The following is a 16,292-nucleotide window of genomic DNA, read 5'->3' on the forward strand; positions in this document are numbered from 1 at the left end:
CAATGCCTCATCATAATGCTCATTTCTTTTCTTCAGACCCTACCCACTATCATGGCCTCTGAATTCCTTTGCCACAACTACCGACTGCAGTTTGCAAGCAGTCACAAACTTATTTTGTTCTATACTGGTCCTGAGTATTTTTGTTTCTGTTTTCTTTTAAGAGCCTTACTGTTCTCCCCATCCAGACTGTAACTTCCATGACAACAGATATTCACTTTTATAATCTACATCCCTCACAATGCCTGTGTAGTATGGAAATTATACGTATTAATAAGGACAAATTAACTGAATGACAGTAGAATACAGTTCTTGCGACATCTGGGTTTATCTGCTCTATTCTGATGCTAACCCATTGTGGAACCATGGCCAGACCATGCAACTGAATCCCAGAACATGCTTCATCGTTCATTAAACCACAGGCACACACAACTTCTTCTGGAGATTGTTCGAGCATAGTGGATCATAATATTTTTGTGCAGTGGTCCCAGTAGAGTATCTGATGAAAGACAAGGTCGTTTTGCCAAGAATATCATCCATATGCACACACAGTATAACATGTTGCAAATAATCTTAGGAGATGAAAGAACCCTCCTGAAGCCCATCCAGTTCCCAGGCTTAGGCAATTTTTAAGTTTCCTTTTAGGTCTAAGGCTGTAGGATTGAAATCCAAGATGTGATAAGTTATAGCTGGTATCTACCTGGAAAGAGTGTGTTAGCTATTTCCCTTAAGGTATCCCAACCTTTCCTATTGAATCCCTAGATTGCAGTTTCTGAGGGACCAATTACATGAAGCCCAAATTAATCCTAACATCGCTACCTGGTAGCCTTGGCTGACTTCCAGGCTCAGTCATTACTGATAATGTAAGGACTTGGTAATGTTGCTGAGCTACAAGGTAGGCCAAATAGAATAGTCTCTGACTCCCAAAAGAGACTGCAAATCATTATGTGTCTCTCTTGCTGGCCATAAATCATGTCCTATTTGCACGTTAATTTCCTTCATAAAATCAGGTGTAGTACCAAAGAAAAAAAAAGTTTCCCAATAGCTTCAGCTGAAAGGACAGGAACAATGGTGACTTTCTATTAGGCACTTACTATGTGTTCAATAAAATACCATAATGGACACCTTTTACACATGATCTATTTAATACCGACAGCCACCAAGTTCTGCAGTGAGGACGTTTTATTTCACAATGACAAAGCTGATGTTGAATTAACAGCATAGAGCTGGTTAGGGACTGGACCTTTGATTCAAACATAGATAAGTCTGATTCCAAGACCCCTCTGATATTTCTCCTCCACTGCAGGCCTCCAAACAAGAGATTTGGCTAAATTCATGTTTGTTGCAATTCTGTCTATTGTTGCAGTATCCATTGAATAATATATTTGTCTTTTTTATTACTATGAATACAAAATAATACTCTGAAACACTTTACTTTGGGTCACCAAGAAACCATTGTTCTCTTTATTTGCTGGATGAAGTAATTTCTTCCACTATTTTACCTGTAGGAAGATGACAGGTTATCCATGCTTTTACCATCTTCAATTTTAAGATTTGCCCAGAGGGGGCCAGGCGCAGTGGCTCATGCCTGTAATCCCAAGACTTTGGGAGGCTGAGGCGGGTGGATCATGAGGTCAGGAGATCGAGACCATCCTGGCTAACACGGTGAAACCCCGTCTCTACTAAAAATACAAAAAATTAGCCAGGCATGGTGGCGGGTGCCTATAGTCCCAGCTATTTGGGAGGCTGAGGCAGGAGAATGGAATGGCGTGAACCCAGGAGGCAGAGCTTGCAGTGAGCCGAGATTATGCCACTGCACTCCAGCCTCGGCGACAGAGCGAGATTCCGTCTCAAAAAAAAAAAAAAAAAAAAAAAAAAAAGAATTGCCCAGAGGATCTTCATATGGGGAGAGGAGAGTATGAGGATGAAAAGTGATTATTTCAGAACTTAGGCAAAATGATACTAATTGAGGACCTACTCTATACCTGGTTCTTTAAATATGTTACCTCATCACAACTGTTTAAGGGTAACATTTTAATCTCCATCTTATAGATGAAGACATTGAAGGTTATACAAATCATTAAAACCATGCAGTGAGGAACCTAAGGTTGAACCCAGGACTGTCCAGTTCCAAGACTGTCTCTCTATGAGGTGTTCCAATTAAAGAATGTTTCTGAAACATGCCTTGTAATCTGAAACTTTGTATCGAAATAGGCCTCCATTTAAAATTGTGAGATTATGAAACTCAATCCTTTTCTTTTCCTGTCTGGAAGCAAGCAGAGACAATGTCTCTTGGTTTGTTGAGGCAGTGCTGGCTGGGGACTGATGCTGCAGAAGGGCTCAGACAATGGTGGGCAGGGGGTGGCAGGGGGGGGTCTCTCCTAGGGGAGCTGTGCCCCATCTGCCACTTAGATCTGCTCAAAGACAGAAAATCCATTTGCCAAGGAACCCTTTAAGGCCTGCTGTCTGTGAAGCCAAGAACAGAGAGCGCTAGTGCTGGAAGATCCCGTAAAACCATCTTCTTTTACCAGCAAGGAAGGTAAATTGGCCTTGGCCACGGCCAGAGAGCTTGTCGGAAACAGAGCTACAAGAAAACCACGGCTGTCTCTTGGTACTCAGCTCAGTCAGTGCCTTCCCCTGCTCTTCAGCGCCCCTCCAGCCCTGCTTCTCCCATGCCTCTTGCTTTCTCGCCTATTACTCCTTCTTTCTCTTTTCTACCATCTATTCTTTCTCCACTTTGCCCTTGCTTCTTCCTTCTGCCTCCCCTGATCGATTTCTGGTCCTCTTCTGCTTTTTTTCCTCCCGCTTTTTTCTCCATTTTCTACCCCATTATTCTTCCCTCCTACTCTCCCTTTTCTCTATAGGAAGTAAAGAATCTCTATCCACATCCCCACCTTGTTCCTCCTAAGCGCCCACCTTCCTTTTTCACATTCTGACCAATTTTCCTTCTGAGTCAAATACCCTCACTCAGACTCAGAGTGTCTGGGTGCCTGCGAAATATTTAGAAATGGGTTATGGAAAAGAAGTTGCTGATGTATAAAATTCCAAAGAACTGGGCTGCAAGCAATAAAAACGGACACTTGCCTGAAAAACTCTTAGCTTTTCTTGTGGGGCTTCCAATTTAAAAAAAATTAAATGATTCTTTCCCTTTCAAGCTGTTTATGAAAAGAAATCTCTCCATAAGTGCAATCCATATTATTGGCCAGTCAGTGGATGTCTATTGAGAGCCTTCTATGTGCTGTGCTCTATTCTGAGCACTGGAACTACCATGCAGCCTTCAAGAAATGAAAAGTCTACTGAGAGGGAGAGAAACTGAGGACAGCACAGATAAACACAGTCGTTTTAGGCACTAAGAATGCTACAGAGAAAATAAATTGGGTAATGTGATATAACCGTTGGCATTGGTAGGGGTAGTGCTGTTCTGCTCAAATGGTCAGGGAAGTCTTCTCTGAGCAAGGGACATTCAAATGGAGACCTGAGTGCCAAGAGGCAAGGGCTAAGAGGTGACCGTGGAAGCTCAAGGGAGAAAGCAAGTGCAAAGGCCCTGGGACAGGAGCAAGCTGTATGCATTCAAGAGACCTTAAGAAAGCTATTAGGGCTAGAGAATGGGGAAGAAGGGCAGAGTAGAAGGACATCTGATCAGAAAGCTAAGACGTGAGATCACATGAGGCCTCCTATGCTGCGGAAATAAGTTAGATTGCATTCAGGTTGCAAAAGGTAGGCAAGCATTGGGAAGTTTTACAGGTATAAATTCATAGCTTTGTATGAGTGGTTTTTCAAGTAGTCTACTTGAATTTATAAGGAGTGAGCATGGCATTATGGGACCTATCCCTTTTACCCAGCTGAATTGTGTCACGTTGTGATGTTAATCACTGAAGAGGCATTTAGGATGTCAGTCCGTGGAGTTAAATAAGAATTGGCCCCATTGCCCATGCATATTTCCCTTTGGAGCATTTGCTTCCACAGAGGCACAAACAGCTATTGTCCACTAGGGCTAAGGAGTGGGAAAAAGAAAGGCGACAGATATTTTTAGAATTTTTGAGACCGATTTTGGCCTTTAACCTTCTAGAAATCTTATTTTTGTGGATATTCCAAAATTGTATAGATAGAATTTTTTAAGTAGTATCCTATCAGAAGGAATGCATTATTTATACAATTATGTTGCACACTGGAGTAGAACTAAAAAATATTACTGCATTATTAGCCTATTTTTTAAGTTAAAGTACCCATGGATATAATAGTTTTAATAATTTGAGGCCAGGGGCAGTGGCTTATGCCTACAATCCCAGCACTTTGGGAGGCCAAGGTGGGTGGATCACTTGAGGCCAGGAGCTTGACACCTGGTGAAACCAACATGGTGAAACCCCATCTCTACCAAAAATCCAAAAAGTTAGCTGGGCATGGTGGCACACTCCTGTAATCCCAGCTACTCGGGAGGCTGAGGCAGGAGAATCGGTTGAACCTGGGAGGTAGAGGTTGCGGTGAGCCAAGATTGCACCACTGCACTCCAATCTGGGTGATAGAGCGAGACTCCATCTCAAAAATAAATAAATAAATAAATACATAAATAATAAAAAATTTTTGTTAGTAACCCTGGGTGAGTCATTCAAATTCCATTTGTTTATGATTTATACTACAAGTCAAATTTTAGAATTTGAGCAGTATCTGTTTGTAAACTAAATAATTCAAGCTAAGTACAGATTGGGTACCTGCCTGAAAAGATGAGTTTTGAATTATGTTGAGTTTTAATCTTGCCAAGATTGAAGACCTTTTGAATTTGGTCTTCAGTTTAAAACAGTAATTTCTTTTTTTTTTTTTTTTTTTTTTCTGAGACGGAGTCTCTCTCTGTCGCCCAGGCTGGAGTGCAGTGGCGCGATCTCGGCTCATTGCAAGCTCCGCCTCCCAGGTTCATGCCATTCTCCTGCCTCAGCCTCCCGAGTAGCTGGGACTACAGGCGCCCGCCACCACGCCCGGCTAATTTTTTGTATTTTTAGTAGAGACGGGGTTTCACCACGTTAGCCAGGATGGTCTCGATCTCCTGACCTTGTGATCCACCGGCCTCGGCCTCCCAAAGTGCTGGGATTACAGGCGTGAGCCACTGCACCCGGCCAAAACAGTAATTTTTAATTATTTTTAGTTAAAATGTCAAATCAAAGTTTAACCAAGATCACAAAATAGTTTGGTAGAGGTGTAGGGGATTGCAAGATAGGACCCCAATCCTAGGGCCCCAATCCTTGTTAACCTGGCCTCTGCAAAACAACCCCAATTCCCAGAAACTACTGCTGAGATGCTGCTCCATGGAACTCCAGGCTCCAGCAACACAACTCAAAGTTCACTGATTGAGGATTCTAGAAAATAAATTTTCCTTGGGATTATTATTTGTAAAATATCATTTAGAAAATAAATTCTGCATGGTTTTAATACCAATGGAACTAAAATTAAATGGAACAGTGCTTAGTTACCTAAAGCCATGTTTAGAAGTTACTCAGACCAGTCCTATCTGCGACTACACAATAGGACTGTAATATGAATCAATTTTCTGTTGACCTTATAAGTAATACACATAATCTACTATGTCATCAATATGGGTGCAGTTATCCATACTCATTGTGAAGATCAGCTTACAGTAAATGAGATCAATTGGCATTGACTATTTTCTTGCTGTCCACATGTAGACAATAAGTAGCTGAGAAATTTCTGAAATTTGCTTTTTTCAAACTGTACTTCAGGGCTCAGAAATGATCCACTTAGAGGGTAGGAATAGATGCAAAAACAAAAGGGGGGGAGGGATTTCAGGGCATCTTCAGTCATCTCCACTTTTCCCTATCATTCTCAACCAAAGCTTCTCTGCTTTGGGGTTTAATGTATATATTTTAAACTCATTTGAGCAAATAGTGCCTAGGCTAACAATTTTGAAAATGTCTGCCTTCAGCAGTTACTTACTCATCTGATTCTACCTCTGTGAAGACATTGTTTCACAATGTTCCTCCTAGCACTAAAAGCATCTTTCTCACGAAAAATTAGTATGAGGGAAGGAAATAGTCAACTCTTCTTCTGCATTAAATGTTAAATGGTTGCAAATCAATCTGAACCCCGAAATCATCTCTGAAAAACCAGCTGAGAACTATTGCCTCCATCAACATGTCTATTTTTAAATTTTCCTTCTTTTCTTATGAAAGAACATAATAATTTTCAAACTAAGTTAATCATGAGAAAGAGGTTTTAAGAAAATTCTAAAATTTAGTATTTTGGGTTCCAAGATTTGAGAATTTTATGTCTGATGATTACTTTTAACTGATGTTTAAAGTTCCTAAGTATGCATTTTATTATAACCTCATAAATGTAATAAATTATGCACTTTCCTTTAAAAAAAGATAAAAAGCCTTTCAATGCATTAAAAAGATACAGCTCAGATCAAATTTTGAGGACAATGTACGAATTCCTTCAGTAGCAACTGTTTTTCTAATTGAATACAAGAATACCAATTCTAAACTTTACTTTTTTTCCTTAGCCTTTAGCAAGTGTACAATGCTCAACAGAAATGACTGCGAATGTTGAAAATACTTCCCATGCCATCACATATATATGTATGTACATAACTATGTGGTTTTACAAATGGATATTTATATGCTTCTATACTGATGCAGTATTTGGAAGTTGATAATTACTATTCTTAGTATTTTAGAATTATTCAAAATAAAATTAATCAAATTGCTAAAATATAATGATTTGGGGTATGCTGGAGCTGACTAACATTGGCTGCTGAGAGCAAGATATTAGCACCTCTTCCCAACTGCTTATTTGGAAATTACACATTGGTAGCCTGAAATCAGCTAGGATGGGAGTATTTATACCATAGAAATTGGCAAAAACTACAAATAAAGGCTTTTAGAGTTTTGTTTTATTTTTTGGAGAGCCAGTTTACCAGCATGCCACTGCAGGTATCTGATAAAATCATAATGAATGGTTTACACCTTGGTGGAAAGAAAAAGAAAACTAACACATCTTCCAATAGGGGCCAGATTCTTTTATGAATCTATTATAATTAAACCACCAGTATCAAAGGAAGAGGAAAGAGGAAATCAAAAATCTTTCACCGCTAGTTTTCCTTCTAAAAGGATTTGATTACACCAATGGGGAGAACGCTGAAACCACATTACTGAACTCTGCGCTTTCTTAGCCCTTTAAACTGGAATAGAATTTCACAAAGTGGGGCACATTCTGTCTTTTTACCAAATACATGAGGGTGACTTTAAGTTGCAGTTTTTGTGTAGGGAAGAATCCTTTCAGCCTCCCACTGCAATGTCCCTCATGGTCTGTAATCTGAATAGCTCACAGGCTGTACACAAATTATGTTTGCACTAAGGAGTGGGAAAGCCTGTTTACTGGTCTGTGTCCCAACACTGTTGGTTTGGGAACACATTAACAATTCACCCTATAGTGGAGCAACAGCAGGTTCAATAGACTCTTACACACCTTGCAAAGATTACTTAATTGTGTCAGATGAGGAAAGGAAGCCAAGGAACCTGGCAAATCATTTCTTCCCTGGGTGTTTCTGTCACACACTGGCAAGGGCCACCCACAGGTCATTCATGTCTGGAGTGAAATTAATCACCTGCTTTCAGTAGGGAGCAGCCTTGACTTCCTCTAGTTCTCAATATGTTTCTAAATATAATGCAAAATGCTCACACTGGTCTATGAAGGCCTAAATGGTTTGAATTCTGGCAACCTCAGGGATGACTTATGGGCCTGAGTAACAACTAAACTTTCCAATGAGCTTCTGTATTCATTTTCCTGGGTAAGTTTAGGATTTTCTCTATGGCATAATATTATTCATTCAAAGTATTGTCATAAATGCAGGAAAAACAACAATAAACAACACAGACATGAAGCTACTTTTTCCACTGAAGGTTAAAAAGCTGCTGCAGAATTATGACCTGAATCAATTTATTTATATGTGTGTGTTAATTTGAATGAAAGGTGGTTTCTCAAGTTTTTAAATAAATGATATCCCTTTTCATTGGATATATTTTATCCTTTAAGATTCAGCTGAGGCAACTTCTACACCAAGAACACTTCCTGGATAATGTTCCCCTAATTAGCCAAACCAGGGTTTTAATTCTTAGGCACTATAAATTTCATCTTAGATAGCTTTAGTCTCAACTCTCAGCTCTCCTCAACCCACTGTAGGTTCACAAACATATCCTGATTACATAACCAGCCGAGGAACGATCATTACTCTTCACACACACCCTCAGAGAGACGAGGGGTGTTCCTGGAGCCATTCTCTACTTCTTTTTGGCCTGAAGGGTGAAGAAAATGTAGAACTTACCATTCTTCCAGATTTTCCCTACAGTCTGAACTCTTGGGCAGCCCTTTCCCTACATATTGAATGTGTGTGTATACATATATGCTTGGAAACTGGCAGAAGGGATACTACAGGCATGGATACAGTGCTTAAACATATCTAAATTATATCCTTCACTTTGTCATATACCAGGGAAGAGAACATTTTTTTCAAGGCGATAGAAATGTTCATCTCCACTTTATCTGAGAGACACACACATTCATCATGCACCAGTAAGAAGGGACCATTTTAGGTAAATGGCTTCTGGTTTCTATTCCAAATTCCAAAAGATTCTACTAACTCATACTGGAAAAACAAAATAAAACAGGGAAAAAAAAGCCTTCAAAGGTTATTTCACTGTATATGTGCCACCAGGATAGAATACTTACATTGAACATGTTTTACAAAGAAAGGCAAAAAGCCTTCCTAGAATATTTTCTTCCCCTGAAGATGTCTTAAGAACTACAATTTCCCTTCCAAGTAGAATGGTGTGAGATGATCAAACTGAAATATTTTAATTCTCATAATCCTCTAATTTGTGATTTGGTGATTACAAATAAGTGTGAGGATTGCTGAGTAATCACATCTAACTTGTATATCTTCCATACCACCTTTTCTCGGGACGTTCCATAGCCCAATTCAAATACTTAGGCCTGTTAGCCAATTTCAGTATTGGTCAAATATCCAATGACTGTGAATGTAGAGTTTAAAAAAAAAGAATTGGAAGAGATTTGTATTAGCTTATCCATGTAATACTTTATGTTTTAATGACAGTCTACTGACAAAATTTTAAAAAGCTTATCAGATGGCTATCAGATGTATCCATTGCTCTACATAAGCATCCAAGGTTTTATTAACCCTTGAAGCTGTTTAATTACTTTAATGAAATAAAAGCATATAAAAATACACTGATATTGCATTAAGTGTAAGATGGAAATGAAACTATTGATAGCAAATTTTGGCTGTCTATAGGCTATAGCCACTGTAGCTATTATAGCTATAGTTTTCCATCCAGAGACAGGGTTAGGAGGATTATGAATCGGAAGTCCAGTCATATCAGAAAACATCATTTTCAACTCTTTATATTCAACCTCAAGCGTAAGACGGGATTAGAAACCTCTATGGAGATATTCTTGCTGTCTTCTGGGCCTCTAGTCTAATAATAAACTTTCTTAGAATTGACTCTTCTAGATTCTTCGCCCCTCTATCTAAACTTCTCTACTATCAACCCCATCCCTTAAGCCCATTATCTAATAGTTAAGAAAATAAGGGACTATGGAAAAGTGAGGATGATTGGCTAAGAAGCCATATGTCCCACACTTCAAAGATGCCTCCTTGGTCTACCATTGCAAGATTGTCATGTGTGTGTGTGTGCACATGTATGTAGAGAAAAAAGAAAAATATTTTATGAAGATGTGTTAATATCTGAATGATAGTCTATATTTTAAGAAATATTAATTTTTAGTTCCAAATATAGTTTCACAACTTTAAAATTGGGGGAAGAACATGCCTTTCTGTTTTTCAGATTCTTTTATGAGGTGACAGTAACAATTTAATATAAGCTATGAAAGAATGAATGGCCTCAACAGTATGAGTCCTGTGACTCCACAACACATTCCTTCATCTTCTTTTATCTGCTTACTTTTTTAACTAAAGAGTTAATGAAAGGGCCAGGCGCAGTGGCTCACACCTGTAATCCCAGCAAGGCTGGAGCAGGCAGATCACCTGAGGTCAGGAGTTCGAGACCAGCCTGGCCAACATGGTAAAACCCCGTCTCTACTAAAAATACAAAAATTAGCCAGGCATGGTGGCAGGTGCCTGTAATCCCAGCCACTAGGGAGGCTGAGGCAGGAGAATCACTAGAACCCAGGAGTCAGAGGTTACAGTGAGCCAAGATCGTGCCACTGTACCCCAGCCTGGGCTACAGCGTGAGACTCTGTCTCAAAAAAAAAGTTAATGATTGCTCTTTAATTTGTCTCTTCTATTAAGTTCTTTAATGTTTTAGTTATAAAGGTACCAGATCCTTTGGAAATGCACTTGCCAAAGGGCGGTAGACCTAAACAAGAATATAAAAAAGATACTAATTCTGATAAACTAAACTTAGGGTAGCAATTGCCTACAATAAATAAAATGACTTTTTTCTGATTGAGATATGAAAATTTTCATTTCTAATTTTCATATCCTCCTGGAAAACTGATGTATTTGATAGAGTCAGTAATACACGTGTTAAGAACAATCAATTTCAACTGATCTTTATAGCTCTCTCAGGTCTAATAAAACAGTACTTGGAGCGTTTTTGAAATAAGAATCTAAGACTCAGAAATAGTTTAATATCCCTAATAATTCTGGGGTGATAGGGTTGTGAGGGAATTATGATCAGGAATTATAGTAGTTACTAGATACCCATCTGTAAATACTATTCCTAATAATTCCCAGACAAGAGTCTGGAATATCCAATTATCCAAAGAAGAGAGATGTTCTTATATTATAACACATTGTTGGGGTCCTTAGACATTCCTCTTCTCTTTGTTTGTTCCAGAATAGCACTTGGATAAGTGTCAGCGTTCAGCATGTGACCTCTCAGACTCTCAGGGTTTGGCTTCTGGCTCAACATTGCTAGCTGTCAACAATGATTAAGTCCCACAGTCTCCCTAAAGCTAAGATTTCTCCTTGTAAAAAGGGAAGGGAAAATTACACTACTACACTACTACCACAGAGTGGTTATGATGATTAAATGGGACAATCCCCACTTAGCACCCTGCACAGGACCTGGCAGTTAATAAATGCTCATTAAGTGCTACCTATTATTAGACTTTTATATTTTAACTCTTGAAAGAAAACCTTAAAAACCAACTATCATAGTTCCTTTTCCTAAGGATGAGACAAATGAGGGACAGAGAAGCAATAACTTGCCTAAAATCTGGTTGGTAGAAATACGGAGACTAGAACCCTGGTCTCTTTATTTCAGTTGAAAGATCTTTTCCCTACATTGTATTACAGGGCAGGTAGGACAGAGAATATGCTAGTAAGGTCCTGGTTGGTATTTCCCAAAAGCATCAGATCACAACAACAGCTAAGATAAAAAAGAAAATGCAGGCCAGGCGCGGTGGCTCACGCTTGTAATCCCAGCACTTTGGGAGGCCGAGGCAGGCGGATCACGAGGTCAGAAGATCGAGACCACGGTGAAACCCCGTCTCTACTAAAAATACAAAAAAAATTTGCTGGGCGTGGTGGCGGGCGCCTGTAGTCCCAGCTACTCGGAGAGGCTGAAGCAGGAGAATGGCGTGAACCCGGGAGGCGGAGCTTGCAGTGAGCCGAGATTGCGCCACTGCACTCCAGCCTGGGCGACAGAGCGAGACTCCGTCTCAAAAAAAAAAAAAAAAAAGAAAAAGAAAATGCATAAACGGAGACAAAATATAACACCTTAACAGAGAGAAAGAACTGTAGGGCTACAGTTAAGGTGAGGATTTAGAGTTCAATCAGTTTGATCCTTGTTTTGTCACTGGCTGTATTTGTGGCCAGAATATCCATTTACTTTGTCCCTATTCTTGGAATAAAAAAATAGAAAGAAAAATATTATCAAATGACGTTGGGCTGTTGTCAAGAAAAGCCAATAAAAATGATTACTCTAGCAATATAAAAGTGCTCCATAAAAGCTTAATAATCAACACTATTTAAGAGGTATACCACTGAGTATCTGACAGGGTGCCCATGTTTTATAAACAGCATTTATGGACTTCCACAACCAAAATTTTCATTCTTTGTGAGTTGTGTATAAATTTAGGAAGTGGTTGAAACCACATTTCAAATCAAAGCCGCTCATGAGGCACCCTGCCAAATGAGTGTAAATATCCTTGGAAAATCTCACGTCTAACACACAGCTTGGTAGAAGTGGACCTATCTTTTGGAAAGCTGAAAAATAGATGGTTACCTTGGGCCTTAGGGAAAATATTGTTCTGGGAAACGTAATTCAGAAATATGAGCTGGGTATTTCATTTTCTTACACACAATTATCATTCTAGAAATTCTAAATTTTGCATCTATTCTTTTTGTTAATCATTTGAGTATCAGGACATATGTTATATAAAACGTTTTTATAGTAAGCAGCAGACTGCATCTTAGCCCCTGAAGCACTGCTTCATTCATATTTTGTCCAAAGTGCATTGGCATAGGGAAGTGCCCTGTACCTATTTGCAGAATTTAATTGAGATTATAAATATGATTGTTTTCAATGTCATTCCCTGAATTTCATACTACCCCCATACCAAGTAAGAATTCATTAAGGTCAAAAGACTATATCTTGTTTTTGTTTTGGTTTGGTTTATTTTTTCTGAGACAGGGTCTCACTCTGTCACCCACGCTGGAGTACAATGGCACACAATGATGGCTCACTGCAGCCTTGACCTCCCAGGCTCGGGTGATCTTCCTGCCTCAACCTCCAGAGTGGCTGGGACCTCAGGCACACACCACCACACTCTGCTAATTATTTATTATTTGTAGAGATGGGGTCTCCTTCTGTTGCCCAGGCTGGTCTCAAACTCCTGGACTCAAGTCCTCCTGCCTTGGTCTCCCAAAGTGCTGGGATTACAGGCATGAGCCACCACACCTGGCCAAAGAATCATATCTTATTCATCTTTGTGACCCCGATACCTAGCACAGAAGAAAGTTAATATAAAGGGAAAGGAAAAAGAAAGGAAGAATAGAAAAAAAGGAGAGAGAATAGGAAGGAAGGTTAAAAAACAGGAGGAAGAGAGGTAGGGAGACACTAAGTTAATTTTTCTATTCAGGGAATGGCAATAAGAAACTCCTCCCTCTTTTCTTGATCATTACTGATGGCATCAATTTGCAAGGTGTACTGAGACCATGAAAATAAAATGTAGCCAAGATCAACATACAGAACATCTAAAGTCACTCAGAGCTACACTTCCAACTAGCATCAGTCAAGGACCCTGTGGCAGCCACCCAATCAATATCACTGATTGATAGCCTTCTGGATAGGTTACCTTGGTAGTACCACATCACTGAATATGACCACAGCAGAGTCCTCTATTGGGGAAGATCAATAGGCTACCATGGAGAAGAAGAGACGTAAGAGAGAATTCCTTCACTGAGAGCCAATGAGCACAGTGACACTGCTCAGCAGGAGACCCCAAGGATACAATCACTAAAGGGGGCTTCAAAGTTCTCTACTCATGGCTGAATGGGGCAGTGTCCCACAGATGTTTTAAACGCTTCTCTTCCTCTAAAGGAATCATTATCAGAGGTGCACTGAAATGTTTTCGTAGCAGGCACGTAAAGAGCTGGGCAGGCAGAGTGGCAAAGTAGGGAAAGGTGGACATACTTGGAGAATTTAAAACAATAACAATAATCAACCAACTTCAAAGATCAAAATACAAATGACATCATCCCATAACAAACAGGTTGGTAGTAAATAGTAAAAGAAGTAAAATAAATAACATTTATAATTCCCCCAACATTTCCATAGGTATTAAAGTAATAATCATATCTGATCTAAAATTTTTAAGCCTGATATTGACAGAAATTATTTTCTTAGATTTTCTCTTTGTACCTCTTTTACCCCTTAACCCTATTGCACCCTGTTAGATTGTCTGTCCATGCCCCTCCGGGCAGCCGTAGAATCCTAAAGCAACCCATGGTAGCCACCCATTTCCAAACAGTACAGCCCGGTGGAAAATGCTGCTACTTTAACCCAGGTTAAAATGAAATACAGTGGAAGACAGAGGAAATGCAGTACAGGGCACCTGGGAATTTGGACCTGATATGATGTGATAGATCTCCTTGTCACCTCTACCTTCTGTGATCCCATGAGATTCATCACAGCAGAGTAATTTGTGCTTGTCACATAAGAGCAGGCAAAGCTACTAGATACCTCAATCCAGAAAGAAATGACAGGCAGCATTTCTGAATCTAACCAAGAGGACAATACCTACCCAACTCTAAGAAACAATGTAAATTGCCCTTTGTGATTACCTTCAAGTTGAACTTAATCCTTTGAATGCACATGATAAAGTCTGATTAATTAAGATATTTTTCAGTCAGAATCTGTAACATTTAGGGCAGAGAAGAGTGCTGTTTGCTTTCACTGACCAGACATATTTTTAATCAAATAAATCAATAGAATAAGCAAATATGCAAGAGAAATATATAAATGAGTGAACAAATTATTATCTATAATTTAAATTTCATCAATTTTTATTCAATATTTGACATTTGTTGACAACTTACTACATAAAATATTTCATTAATTCATTTGGAGTTATCATAACCTGAAAAATAATAAAACTTAATTTCTTTTAAAATATATATTAGACTTCCTAGAGATTCAAGAAATCCTTCTATCAACCCAAATCATAAGCATATATCTAAAATCACATCATGTCTCTGTTTCTCACAACTTTAGAAATCCCAGTTAAAAAATATGGTCTGTGCCATGTCAGATACGTTCTGTATTTAAAAGCATGATTAATTTCTAAGATTTATGGAAATGACACATTAAGTAACTTGTGGATATGCAAAGTGATTTCCAGACATCATATCTGAGGCTCAAACCTTAAATCTAAAGAAAAGTAGTTAAGTTTTGCTTTGCTGAGTAAATTAAAACCCACACCCCACTTTTTATCACATGCCTTACCTTTTCCAGGGAAAAATTCCCATCTTCTAAACCTCAATGTCTGGCCCCTGGGACAGTTGTGTGTTAGAATAAAGATTCAAAATGAAAAGAAGCATACGATTTATCCAGAGCTGGAATATGCCAATAACAATGTCAATTAACATAATCTGGCATCTTATTCATAGAATTTTAGGGATAAGATGAAAGAAGTAGACCTAAAATATCTAGAAGATTCACCTACCATATTGCAGTATCTGATTTTGGGGAAATGTATATCAAGGTAAAAGTCCAATCACTACTTTCTCAATCTGATGGTCAGATGCCAAAACATTCCTCAGACCACTCTCATGGAGTAGGTTTTCTCCCAAGGAGCACACTGTGGTTCAGTCCATATTTAGACCCTTGGATGACAAACATCATTGGTTAATCCGAGGCACTTCTAAAGGAGTAAACCCAATCTTTTAAATGGACACAGAAGAAACTTTATCTTTGGGGATCTTTGGGGGTGGAAAGTATTTATGGGTCATATTAGACTAGAGAAAGATCATGGAAACTGTTGGCCTCCTTTACCACTGTGGATGTGTTGGGGTGAGGGAAGGATCTAGTCTCCAGGGACGAAGCTCTCTTGAATTTATCTTGCTCTGGGAATATTCTATTCCAATTCTGCACAATTGAGCAGTAATAGTGAAAACACTCCAACTTTCAAGTTACAGCTCCAAACTGAAGAGAATCCAGTACCTTTTTGTAATCATAGGAACCCTCAATTATTTATGCATATTGTAGAAAGTTGTGTCCTCAATAATAAAATGATTATTTATGTTTGACTTCACAACATATTCTGTATTTTGGGTTTTTCTTTTGTTTTTGGCAACATCGACAGACTTATTTTCCTAATTATGTTTGACCCCAATTAATGTTACAATTAACATTCTCCGAGCATACCCACATATACACACACTACTCACCAACTGATGGTGGAGAGAATGCCCAGAAACATAATGTGAGATAGGGAAGGGTGGTCTGAGATTATACTTTTGCTGCCAGCAATTCACACACTAGATAATCTGGATCAAGAAGAGGATGGCTGTATTTATACCAGGCATTTTCTAGAGCCAAATAATCACATTAGCTAATTCCCATCCATAAAATATATGTAGCCTCAGTAATTACTTATTAAACTAAGTCTATCAGCACACAGAATACTTTTTTAAAGCAGATTTACCTAGTTTGACTGCATATATCAATCCAATTAAGATAATTGCCAGATTTTTCTAGTACTGGCTGCTACATAGACCTGCCTGAGTCCTCTCTCAGGCA

General features: G+C 38.9%; 1 protein-coding gene across 2 annotated transcripts in view; it reads right to left on the reverse strand.

The window, feature by feature from the left end:
• GAP43 (growth associated protein 43) overlaps positions 1 to 16,292 on the reverse strand; it is a 99,620-nt gene that overhangs the window by 29,667 nt on the left and 53,661 nt on the right. The gene's annotated exons all lie outside the window — the stretch shown is intronic.

Source organism: Nomascus leucogenys, chromosome 21, assembly GCF_006542625.1.
Source record: "Nomascus leucogenys isolate Asia chromosome 21, Asia_NLE_v1, whole genome shotgun sequence".
NCBI lineage: Eukaryota > Metazoa > Chordata > Mammalia > Primates > Hylobatidae > Nomascus > Nomascus leucogenys.